The sequence below is a fragment of the Acanthaster planci genome, linkage group LG04 (genome assembly GCF_054643075.1).
Source record: "Acanthaster planci isolate LZ-2023a linkage group LG04, COTS_SCS, whole genome shotgun sequence".
NCBI classification, from domain to species: Eukaryota; Metazoa; Echinodermata; class Asteroidea; order Valvatida; family Acanthasteridae; genus Acanthaster; species Acanthaster planci.
The window spans coordinates 12,086,477-12,098,490 of NC_141780.1; the positions used below are offsets into that span (position 1 = coordinate 12,086,477).

At 39.5% G+C, this 12,014-nt stretch overlaps 1 protein-coding gene across 4 annotated transcripts in view; it reads right to left on the reverse strand.

The window, feature by feature from the left end:
- Positions 1 to 12,014, reverse strand: part of LOC110984883 (cadherin EGF LAG seven-pass G-type receptor 2-like) — a 111,482-nt gene that overhangs the window by 88,153 nt on the left and 11,315 nt on the right. The window lies entirely within an intron of this gene.

The following is a 12,014-nucleotide window of genomic DNA, read 5'->3' on the forward strand; positions in this document are numbered from 1 at the left end:
CTTGGGCAAACACTCAGTGCCAAAGTGGAAAATGGCTGGTTGGAATGTATCGTGTTGCATCACAGCAAACTAAATGTAGAAGTGCACAGCCCTCTAGACTATTACATTTTGTTTCACAAAACCCAGTACTGGTATAAAGCCTACTCACCTAATTTTAACAGGAATTTACATATAAAACAATTGATTAACCTAGGACAGAAATTTGGACAAGGCTAAAGGCCACTTCATACTTGGCATGAAAGTGAACAGAACACGTGATTTTGTGAAGTCAGATCAGAAATTCATGCAACATATTCGCAGACATTTGAACACACTGCAACTCTACTAATATCAAATTTGCTTCAAATTCACATTCACCTTAAGACGTGGAAGGAAAAAATCTCGATCATTACTTTCCGGCTGAAGTGAAGAGCACAGCATAATTTCTGCTGATTTGATTTAAAGAACAAAAAAAAAGCTCAATGGAGGTTTCCCTATTTTCTGAATGACTCTGGCCTTACTTATGTGGACAGACAAGTAAAAAGTGAAGGGAAGAACGAAAGAAAACACAGAACTAGAAGACAGCTATTCAACAGAACAAAAGTGAACACATATCTTAAACACCCTCCCTCCCCTCCCCCCAGAAAAATATAGTGGGCTTCCAGATTCATCAAAAGAGATATTAGTGACATGAATCCTAGACCATGTTGATTTTTACTTTTGATAACACCCAAGGCAAAATTTCTTTTAACCTCTGACCTCTCCTAATGACCAAGAATCCCCAAATTCCCCAAATAAGATTAAACCAGGGTTACAGTCAGAGCCAGACAAAAATCCATTGTGGGCAGACAGAGTAAAGATCTTCTCTGAACTCCCTCCCCCCATCCTCATCTCGATGGACTCCGAATCATTAGGGATTCCTGATTGGCGGCCTGCTTCTACAATTCAAACTATCAATGGCTGTAAATCTATCCTGCGTTGTCCTGGATACATATTCATCTGGCGGCATTATCAAACGTGACTAGGCCCCGCTATCTTGCCGAAGCCAAGTCCGAGTTGTCACCCAACAGTTTTTTTTTACGATGTGATTCAGTGCAAGGTGTCTGGCGACAAGATTTAGGGTGTCGGGCTGGGGAGAAACAGTCAGTACCGCAAAGTACATGTACATGTACAAAATTGAGTCATTCAATGGAATAAATCATCTTTAACCATAAGTGCAAACAGATTTTTAGACCTTGAAGGTCATGCATGAAGCAATCTTATTCAAATCTTCCTCATCTTTCCTACCCTCTTAAAAAGAGAAGAAAAATTATGCCTATTTCCTGCATCTGTAAGATGTCACCAACAGGCAATCCAGGTGTTTATTTCAATGGTCTAAAATGAAAACTTAACACTTAACAAATGAATAAGATGTTTGGCAACAAGTGTTTGTGGTGACAAATGCCATTTGCAGCCCCACATTATGGAATTGTGAATCAACAAGTTCACTTTGTAAAAGTCAGCCTTAGAGTGCTTCCTCAAGCGTTGGTGGTGTGAAGGTTCATGGCAAGACAAGAAATGACTGCTGACAGATGACTATTACACTATATATTTTATAACTCTCTTATGACCCAAAGTTCTTCCAAATAACAACGAACCTCTTAAGTTTGTTAAGACAGGATTGGATTTGGGTCATGGAGTCTGTACCATTCATGTCTTGATTTGTTGTTTAAATGTTTAGCCCACATTAAAAATTCTATAAATAAAGGTTCTTTCCCAATAAAACTGTTCCCCATAAAACGACAGCAAACAATGACCACTCAAGAAAAACATGCAACTCCTATGCGACACTTCGTGAGGTCATGCAAACTGCATTATCTGTTATCCACAGATAGCAAGCATCAGTGGCCTGTGTGTAGCAAGAATCTGCATTTTAAATAGATTTTATTTGATTCAATCTGCAGTCCTATTCAATTTACATGTATGCAGGTGAAATTGCAGTATTTCAGTTCTCAGATCTCAAACTCCCAGTGCAAATGACATCATTTTCCCCAATTCCCACTTCTTTCACGATCAATTTCTCCCGATTTAACCGCAGCCCCAGATTGATCCGGACGCCACATCTAACGATGGTTTCTCAACACACTCCCTGAACAAGAGCTGGAAGATGTGATCACAAAGTGCTTTCAAGTCCAGCATCCCAAGAGGTTTTAGCTTGTGCATGTGCTGTGGTGGGGGGGGAGGGGAAGAGATGAGAGTGCTGGAGTGTTAGACTGGTTGAATCACTGAATGCTATGAATAGTATCAAGCGAACTCTACCATGATGATGAGCTGAGAACTGATGAAGGAATTTCTTCTGCAAACTAAAGGATGATAATATATGCATCCAAGGCACAGAATCAGTCGAACCAGATGAGGACATGGCAAGCAAGTGTCAAAGTCCTATATACCATATGAAACAAGCAACTACATGTATTTTGACACTCCAGAGGGTAATCCTACTTTTTAACTTCCTTATCAGGGAGATCATAGTGTGCAATGAAAAATTTCAAAACAGGGGAGCAGGTGGTTTGTACGAGAGACAAACGCCCTCTGCCTACAAGACTGCACTCAGAAATATGCCTCCCTGTCAGATCTATCGGGCATTAACTTCCTGATAGAATACTCATATTTTATGCAGATATATGTACGTAGTTCACTAGGTATGGGGTAATTTGTGTACACATATGTACATGTACACATCTTTCAGGAGAGTTGCTTCTGCCATTTGTACACGTATTGCTCCTTCCTCCCCTCTTCTAACAGACATATTGGTTCCTGGATATCTTTGCAGTTAATGCAAGTCTACCGTAGTTCTAAAGACGAATATTGCATTATGTTTAGATGTAATTTTTATTGTCTCTGATACAGACGAGCATCGCTGTTGCCCTCGTCCATTTCGCTCCTTCCTTCCCAGCAGACAGACAGCTCAGGGAATGATAAATTGATCAGGCCCTCCCAGTCCACCTGTCCTCTCTGATTTGTCAACTGCTCCATTCTGATTTCAACTGGCAAAGCCTTCCCCACACCACTGCAACACTGAGTATTTCACAAACATTGTGTCATGTGCCATCTGAACACTGTGTCATTTGTCTCGATCTTTTTTTGGGGGGGGCGCTGAGGGAAGAATAGAGGGTGATTCGGGGTTTGTCATTGTGGCAGTCAGTGGTTGTGGGTTAAGGCATACATGTACCATGTACATTAAGTTGTGATGACACAGAGCAAGGTGTTTGTATTGTGGTCTGTATTTGCATCAGTACTCCCAATGTATAAACCGACTGGCGCAGTTCATGAGGGAACTTCAAAATTTCTGAGAATGACGTCCCTTTACATGTATAAATCAGCCACATTTAAAAAGACAGCAAAGCACAACAACAAACAGAAAACAAACACAATAGAATCATCATTTTGATCTCTAATGATAATTACAATACTGATTTTCTTAAAACCAATACATGTAGTGTATGAACACATTCAATAGCATCATACACATGCATGTATTGCTTTTATCTAATTTGCAGGTATATCATAGAAATTCAAAGTCGATTTAATTTTGTCTTCCAGTACACTTGCTATCAAACTGTGCAATTTATCATGTTTTTTTTTTTTCAAGGAAGGCAATTTTGTTCCCCTGGCCATGTTTATGGTATTTACTTCTACAAGAAAAGGCAATTTTGTTCAGTGATAAATCTAAAAACATTTCTTCCACAGCCAAAAAAGAGAAAAAGTTAATAAAAGGTAAAAGTACAGGGTCTAATTCAGACACTGCGAGGATGATAAATGACACTCGATGTCTCACCTTTTACGATGCCTTCATTTTCTGTGTCTAATCTCAAGGATTTTGGGATGAATGTTTAACCAGTTGCTAAGCGATGATGGACTCTTTAATCAAAGAATCCAAGAACCCCACACGACATGTAACAGAGCTACTCCAAGTGTTGTCAGACAAAACCAAAATTAACTCAAATCTGTCTGCTTCACTCCCAGCCGGGGAAATGTCAAGATTTTAAAGTAACCTCATGTGGCGATATCTTAAATTCATGTCTGTAAATATTTACAATTTTAGTACACTCCTTTTATTACTTTGTAAAAATTGAATCAGTTTCATTTGAGATTGTTAATACAATTATGAATGTACAACTGGATTTCTGGAACTTGATCCACTCTACCAAGATATCTACTAGTGGCTCTGAAATAAACAGTTTGAAGCATTTCAGCAAATATGATTCCTCACGTTGGAACTTGTATTATGTGCAGTACCTGCATGCATCAATTCCTTGACTACATGTACATGTACAATGTGCCTGCCATAAACTTGCCATTGGCTAAATGCACTGTGCTGGAATATTCATCAATACCTATTCATTTTGTCTTGAAAATCAAGCACCCATTCAAACCCATTCCCATCCTTTCCTACTTGCATATATTTCTCTCACTGACATAAAGCTCATATTAAATTTCCCTTTGAGAGACCTATGTATTCGCAGCTTCTTTCTTTTCAGGTTGCAGATGCGGAAAAACTTCTCTATTCACAAGGCAGGCCCACCGTTCAACCAGAACCTGTGGAGAACCTATCACGTTTCGCCCAGCTCAGACCCCCGATCAATGGCCTCCCTTCTCTGAAGAGCTTGACAAATATGGAACAAAAAGGATGCATTTGCGTAAAATCATATCCGTTTCAGGCAAAACCGAGAGAGAAAGACAAGCACAGCGTGAAAAGTCAAGTAAGGAAAAACATTTTCTGAGCAATGCACATGAGTTCCCCCATATGAGAATGTGTTTGGAATAATGGCAAGCGAACTTGAAAACTTCAGCCGAGAGCTCTGTCAATATGTAGGGTCAGCATTTGATGGCTGAATATGGTCGATAGTTGGCTATACGGTAACATCCTAAGATGCTCCTTTGAATACATATGACCAGAAACTGGGAAAGCGAAAATGGGAGTAAGGATTGGAAACCAAAGCCCGGACCATAGCTTCGACCACAAGTGCGTGCTATTGATCCATGTGCCTGGGTATTCTGTAATATTTACTCAAAAAGTGGCTGGGACCCTATTAAATTGCCTGATAAATTAGTGAGGCCTTATCGATCAAACTGTACTTCATTATTTGGACAAAGGAAATCAAGTGGGATCTGATCTGGGTCTGTTACACATTCTTTCCATGCTTGTACATGTAACTTGCTGACTAGGGTTTGTGTTAGAGTTGTATGCACATATCTCCCCTTGAAATAACAAGGACACAAAGAGACTTTTTGACCAAGCAATTTATTTTTTAAAATATGGACATCCTCCCACTGTGAGCAGAGTAGGCCCAATGTACCGAAGATCAAAAGATAGGCCTTATATATCAGTGAAATGTGGAAACTAAAGGAAAATCAAAGAAAACAATTTTCCAAACAATGAAGAAGTCTGATTACATATAAAAGAAACAAGCATTGAGATAGAATCTGTGGCCTTTTGCTTTGTTTGTCGGCCATCAGAGGTTTACATCTCCTCATTTCTACTGACACTTAGCCCACCCATGAGACTTATCCCTCCCAGACATGACACAATAACTACACACACACATTTCAAAGCCACCCCTGTTTTTTCTTATCAATCCGATTGGCCGCCAAGAGTCATTTTCATTAGACCAAATTAGCCAGTATTACAGCAGCCCTTCGCTGACTTTGATCTTGCCACACAGCACTGCTGTTCCTTCAGATACTTCTAGCTTGGAGGACACATCTCATAAATTATTTATGAAGACTGGAGGAGCAGGACCAATGGCAAAGCCTGTAAGCGGATGATAGGATGGATGACTCACACTGTGCTCCTACTGATCTCCCTACTACACTACAACTTGCTTCATGAATAAAGATGAGGTTGTCAGTATCGCCTGTCACATCAGGGGAAATACAGACTTCTCTTTACTACCACAAAAATCAGGGTCTTTCCTCAGTGTCTATCCCACGCCTGCGGTATGATACCACACCAGAAGTGTAAGATGCCCTGGATCTAAACATATTTCCCCAATGACAAAAGCCCATCAAATCTTGTCCTAGAGTTCATCTTGTTGCTTTTTTAGCACGCCCCATGGCCTTGGCATTTGTTATACAGTGGCTGGATTAGTGGTACATGTTCCACACTGATTTTTCAGTTTAAATGTCATATTCTGTTTCAACTCCCTAAACATCACAAATGCAGATTTTTATGCAATGAATGTATCAATTGCTGATAATTAACATCAAAATAAATGAACTTTTCTTCTGACTTATGTGTACTGGCTATGGTAGTACATGTATTTTCAGTTGACTTATATAATTTCCAAACATGTACATGCGTGCCCCCTTAAATGTACACATTGTACCATTTACTTTAGCATACATGTACCGTGGATATCAGGAAATGAATACACATGTACAGAGGAAAGCACTAAAGACACCCCTCCCCAAATTGTTCTACTGTAAATGTCAATAACACAAACGCCACCACACCAATTACAACATTGCTTTGGATGGCGCCAGACAACTGTGTGAATAAAGTCCAGGCTGACAGTTATCAGAGCACAGTAAACAATGACATCATCAGCAGAACAAACAGTACAATTTAGTTACACAAACCCAAACCTGCATACTAGGTTTGGGCACTGTAGTTGGTTAAAGTCCATTTCACTAATGAGATGTGCGGCCACAGTCAACAGATCCAGCACTCCAGATTGACAAATTCCGACAATTGCGTTTGTTACTGACATGCAATTTCACACTTTGTTTTTTCTTGGGTGTCTGCAACATAAGCCAACTGAGGAATCAGCAATTTGTATTTCCAAAGACCACTAAGCCATGGGGGTATTATTAAATTGTATGTAATATATACAGGAATAAAGGTGCCTACGTGTATGCTGAGGTCTATTAATACAAATGTACACGTAGCCCATCGATGCCACAGAAGTTTTTTTTAAAATATGTACAATAACTTCATCACCCTTATGGTATGTACATGTACATCTACCATGTATCTGAAATGAGTTGCACTCTATACATGTAGAAATGTGTGGTCTTAAATGGACCTATTAGACCTAGGTAGTAGTACTAGTTAGACCTAGTACCTATTAGATGTACAGTACATGTACATGCGTATTGCATGCCCAACGAAGAGCCATACAACGTCCCTCTGCATGTCTGTCCATACGGTGTATTTTGTAAAAGGCCTGCATACTCTTTTTGCATACAAATAGTGGGAGTAAGTCCCAGGGCATGTTGGGATAACTGTGAAGGATGATCATCTCCAAACTCCCCAGGGTGGGGATGGAGCCAGATTGCTGACAAACATGCCACCTCTCTTGTACTCTGTATCAGGTTTTCCCTTGGGTCAAGATCACATTTCAATTTGGGTGCAAATTCCTTGAGATTGTGCAAGGGGGTAAATCCGGCAACAACTTGCAAAAAGTGAAGATAAATTTCTCCGTAGCAAGCCAGGAGAAGCAAAATCCTACCTTACTCTTTAGTTTCATGTATCTAATGTTCCTCATGTACATGTACCGGTACATTGCTAGAATAATAACCTCATGGCCAGACTATTTAGTCATTCCCTGGTATTCTGATCTGCACAAAGTAATGAATGATAAATGTATCTCTCCACAGAACAAGGACTGTAAAGAGAACAAACTAACACCATTCACAGATATCCTTGTACATCATGATGCCCACTGCCTCCTCCCTAACCCCCCCCAAAATAGTTTGTGTATAGGTATTCATGCATAACATCCTTGAAATTTAAGACAACATTCACAGCAAGATGGGTATTGCTAGAAAAGCAAGGAAACCTGCTCTAGTTGAAAAAAAATCCCATGGGCAAGGTAAAGCACGTACTGTGTAATGCACACTGAACTGTCCACTGCAGCGTATCCAAAAGATTCTGACATGTTCAGGTTTTGATTAGTTTCGAAATGGGAGAGTATGAACACTTACAGTTATGAAATCTAAAATGTTTGTCGTTCATCTGGAAACATTTCAGTTGGTTTGAAACTGAACACAATCATTACATACATAAACAAAAGCGCTAATGCCATTTATGTATCCCAAATATTTGTTTACAAAGACCTCAAATAGTAAAAATTTGTCAGCTGCTTTCCAGCTGGATTTTATGTAGCAACTTGCATGAATCTTATTTACAGAGCATTAGAGGAATATCTCGTCTCAGCAAGTCTCATTCATTCATTTTCCAGTGACTGTGACAGGTCTCTGTTGCTACCTTAAAATGTTGAATAATGTTCCCTGCATTTGATGTTGTGTTTTGATCTTTGCTCATATCCTCAGTGTGATTAAGGTGTTGGCTATGCACTGAAATATTTAAAAGTGTGAAAGATCTACTAAACATTTACTGAATTAAACCTGTTATTTTCATTAACCGTAACAGTCCCAAATCCTCCAATTTCAATACGATTTTACATACACCCGAGTTAGGGTTAATGACCAAATAAAGCAGAAATTTCACACAAGACTCATCAATTTGCACTTGAATATGTAACAAAAATCTGTTACTGAAGCTCAAAGAAGAACACTATTAATTAATGACAAAATTATGTTTTGTACTCTGGTGATGTGGAGGGGAAACGTCTGTGGGCCTATTTCCACTTCCTGCATGGGTGTATGGTACTTCAGACTGGGTGTCTCTGATTCCAGACAACATGTACCCCTTTGTGTACAGGTGCAAGCTTTCATTTCTAGAGATTCAAGGAAGGGGATTACACGGTCGACCTTGTGTGGCCTTTGACATGATAAATGGGACATATTTGTCTCCTCAAATTCTAGTGTGCACCCACATTTTACCGTCTGTGCATTGTGGGATTTCCGATTTGTACCTGGTAACTGTGATCTGACATGGAAATTATGGCAAAACTTTTCAGGAGCATCTCTGACAACTGAAACAATGACAACAGATAACAAGATTATGATGTACACAAATCCAGCAGTCCCGTATATGTGCATCCACCATTTCAAACTAACTGTGTAGTGTAATTCGACCACCAGAATTAGGAGCCTTTACTGTGGTGGCACAACGCTCGTGAACAGGTAGTTCGCGCGCGTTACATGCCTTTTTGACCAACAGGGTGTCGTGATTTGCTAAATGCATGTGTGTGTCAAGCTAAAGAATGTGTGTGTGAGTGCAGTGCCACCACAGTTATGGCGTCTAATCGGATTAGTCTATATGTACCAGTACCATACAAAAATAGTTTCCACCAACAACTATGTGTACATCACGGTGCAGTGTGCATGTACACGTACATGAAGTTGTACAATGTCACATGTACACGAGGAACTTTTAAGTTTTCAACCTGAACCTAAATATGAGGAGAAATTCAAAATTTAGTTAAACTGCCTTTTCAAGACTGGAAAACCCCACAGAATCTGTGTCACGGTGTTCTAAGCATTTGGGCTTTATTAGTTTAATGCCCTTAATTATTACCATATCTGCATGTATATGTAAATACCAGAGATGATCAAGAAAACGATCTTAAGTCCTGGTATACACATACATGTACATTGTTACATGGTGAACATTAGCATCACACTACAAGGTACAAGAGTCTGCTTTAATTGGGAGTAAACAAGGAGAGCATCAAAACGCTCTCCCAGTACATGTACATGTATGTACCAGTACATGCACGCCCTGTCTTGGCACCCCACCCCTTCTCCCTGAAGCTACAGACCACTTAGACTTTCCCTGCCTGGTCCATATATTCTTAGAGGATTTCTGTTCCATAAGGATTAACCAGTGTGAGGAGTACAAGGAGATACCCAAGAATCAATATTTGCATGTTGTTTCTTCTCTTCAATGGTCTGTGCATTGTAGTGACACTGTCTCTTCCTTCAGGTTCCATTTGCAAGCTAAGACTTTGTGTATGAGCTTTGTGTCAGCTTGTTCAAATATGAGGTTTAATGCAATAACATTCGGGCAGTATCAAGTGGTGCCTAACTACTATGCATTTGTGACAAAAAGAGAACTGAAAATCATTAAGCCTACTGAATTCTCCTTTGACTTTCAGTGTTCTGAATTCCATGTAATCATTAGTATACCATCAATGATAACAATAGAGTTCCAAGCAAGTATTTAAAAAAGCATGGCAATGAAAGGGCAGACAATTTTATCCACACCCCTAAACTGTTACCAACAGTAACTGCAACCGCACGACTATAAATTTGTGAAAATGCACACAAAAGCAAGAAACTCATGTCTCTTCTTGAACCACTGCTGAATTTGAACTAGGCACCCATTTTTTGTTATCATTTCCACATACATGTACATGGAGATTACTTTCACCTACAAATGGTAAGTTATGGTCTGCATAGCAATTTTAGAAATGATACAAGTACCTTCCTGGCTGGGCCTGGATGAAAAAAAAATTTCAAATTGGAAATGGCACAAATATGATCAAAGACTTTCATACTATACACTACACCCACAGGGCAGCTACATGTACATGTATTTGCACTGGGTTCCATCTGCAACAGTTCACACTTGAGAAGTTTGGTAACTGAAAACTGTCAACATGGAGGCCACCAAATAGGAATTTAAAATAAACTTTTGTATACCTGTTAGTATATTTCTGGTTTTTTGGGTTTTTTTGATAGCCAATTTAAAGTCATTATTATTTAAATGCGTGTACCTCAGTGGAATGTAAACGAAACCAAATTTGATCAATCTGAACCACTGGGGTAATTCAAATCGCCAAATTTCTTCCCCAAATGCATTTACAAGTACTTGCAATAGACACAAAAGGTGTTTTCTATCAGGATTACATGCAGTGCAGATTCACAGCATGCAAAGTATTCTATCTGCAAGCAAACACTGGATATACGTGTACATGCAAGCTCCATCTCAAAAAGCACCTTGAAAACTGCCAGTTTCATTGTAAGATTTTCAACCGGGATTACCAGCTGGGATTTAAGAATCTGAATCAGAGATGTCTGGAATGATTGGGGCAATAGGGGAGATTTACTGTTTGCAGTAATTGGGCTTGCATTCTCAATAAATTGGATTTTATTTGGTATTTCAGGACAATTGGGCAATGCTTATGCTGTCTAAATTCACATACAGCTTAATTCCGTTTTGAATGAGGCCATTTATTTGTGTGAACCCTATGCGAGCTAAGTCACAGAGAGTTGGGAATTGTTCCGACATCACTTTGATGGCCTCATGAATACTACTAAAAGCAGACTGAATGGAGCACTTGTGTCATTTAAAGTGAGCTGAAACCAGCTTCTTTTACTGGGAAGGGACACCAAGATGAAACAACCTGTACTTTCATTAACAAAGCATCTAAATCATGGTAAAATTTATCACGGCCATTTTAATTGAATTTGATAGTCGAATGGGCAGAAGAAAACATATAACCGCTATGTTCTACAAAGCTGGCTACTACTGATCATTATCTGATCACTGTACATTTCCATTCAAAGAATTAAAAGAAAGAACCTGAAAAATCCTTCAATACTGAAAAGGGCACGTAAAGTTCAAAGGCAGTAGATCTTCCATTTTCAGCTATTTGTCATAAGGAACTTTCCACACCTGTACTGAAGTGTGCATTTCCTAGCAAGTGCAATGCTTTTTGTATTTTTGCCTTGAATGAGCCGTAGCCCTCAAAACATTCCTGGACTTCTCTTTGAAGATAGGGTTTACATTAGTAGTACTATGATAATTGGCATCCAGTGCACGTACCATGCAGCCAAGGTTTTTGTTCTCCTGGCAAAGTTCAGTGTTGGCATGCTGAAAAGACCCAACCATGTGCGAGACTGCTTGACCCTTTTTGAATAGAGTGAGGGGCTTCATTTCACCCTCCAATTGGTAATCCAAACTATGGAGAGGTGTACCAAGTCGTCTATGTTTACACTGGGGTCCTAAGCCATATTCCGACACAGTTTGTGCTTGGCCAGCTCTATATGAAATTGGTGGCTGTGCAGGCAGTCACATGTCACTTTGTGTGGGCTGCCCAAGTGCACCTTTCTATAAACATTCAGACTTCTCTGATTTATTC